The sequence below is a fragment of the Pristis pectinata genome, unplaced genomic scaffold (assembly GCF_009764475.1).
Source record: "Pristis pectinata isolate sPriPec2 unplaced genomic scaffold, sPriPec2.1.pri scaffold_92_arrow_ctg1, whole genome shotgun sequence".
Classification (NCBI taxonomy): Eukaryota; Metazoa; Chordata; class Chondrichthyes; order Rhinopristiformes; family Pristidae; genus Pristis; species Pristis pectinata.
Window position 1 is genome coordinate 57,501 of NW_026262576.1, and position 1,619 is coordinate 59,119.

The following is a 1,619-nucleotide window of genomic DNA, read 5'->3' on the forward strand; positions in this document are numbered from 1 at the left end:
CATCGGCTGATGAGGGGCAGTCAGCGTGGCTTTGTGAGGGGCAGGTCGTGCCTCACGACCCTGATTGAATTCTCTGAGGATGTGACAAAGCACGTTGATGAAGGTCGAGCAGCGGGTGTGATGCACATGGAGTTTAGTAAGGCGTTTGATAAGGTTCCTCAGGGAAGGCTCCTCCAGAAAGTCGGGAGGCACGGGATCCAGGGAAAGCTGGCTGCGTGGATTCAGAATTGGCTCGCCTGCAGAGGGTGGTGATAGAGGGAACTGTGGCAGTTGCAGACGACGCCAAGATTGGTGGACCTGTGGACAGAGGTAAAATTTTTTTACACAGAGAGTGGTGGGTGCATGGAACACACTGCCGGCAGAGCTGGTGGGGGGCAGATACATTCGGGACATTTAAGAGACTCTCAGATAGACGCATGAATGATAGAGAAATGGAGGGCGACGTGGGAGGGAAGGGTTAGATAGATCTCAGAGCAGGATAAAATGTCGGCACAACATTGTGGGCCGAAGGGCCTGTACTGTGCTGTTATGTTCTACGTTCTAAAATGATAAAGTGCTGTGGAGCCAAAGGGCATGGGTGTGGTGTTAAATAGAAACTGATCAACTCAAAGCCTCAAGCAAGAGTACAGATCGGTTACGGATACGGGCAGAGAGATGGCAGACAGAGTTTAATTTGGGCAAGTGTGAGGTGTTGCTCTTCGGCATGCCAAACGTAAGGGAAAAGTGTGCAGTTAATGGCAGGGCCCTTAACGGCACCGGTGTCCAGAGGGATCTTGGGGTCCAAGACCTTCACTCACTGAAAGTGGCCACACATGTAGATGGGACGGTAAAAGAAGGCGTATGGGATTCTTGCCTTCATTGAGCGTAAGAGTCAGGAAGACACCTTGCAGCTATTCCTCCTCGGTTCAAGCATTCCCCTCTATCCCCTCTGAGATGCGCTCATTTTGAAGTTTGCCCAATTTCCCCCCTCTGTGGCCGGGCATTGTTTAAAGGGTGTGAGCGCACTGCGGGGAGCTGTGGTTGTCCTCATATGAGAAACACGCAAGGCCAGTGTAAAACACAGCAAGCTGAAGATTGGCCGATATTGAACGAGGGACGGTGGCCGGTGGTTGGCAGCCTTGCTGTAACTGTGCGCGGTGTTGGCGAGACCTCACCTGCGCTACTGCAAGCACTTGTTTTATTCCTGTTGTTCAGGTTTGGTGGATGGAGAGGGAGGGGAGGGGTAACAGAGAGACTGTCGAGCAGCTCCAGGCCCGATACAGAGACCGGGCCTTTCCTGGATCCTGAGAGGAGGACGCACCAGTCGTCCGTCAGTCCGGGGACTGCACGAAACCTGAATTGCGGATGACTCGAAGGTTGGGGGTGTTGTGGATAGCGTGGAGGGCTGTCAGAGGTTACAGCGGGACATAGATAGGATGCTGAGTTGGGCTGAGAAGTGGCAGATGCAGTTCAACCCAGATAAGTGTGAAGTGGTTCATTTTGGTAGGTCAAATATGTTGGCGGAATATAGTATTAATGGTAGGACTCTTCGCAGTGTGGAGGATCAGAGGGATCTTGGGGTCCGAGTCCATAGGACGCTCAAAGCGGCTGTGCAGGTTGACTCTGTGGTTAAGAAGGCA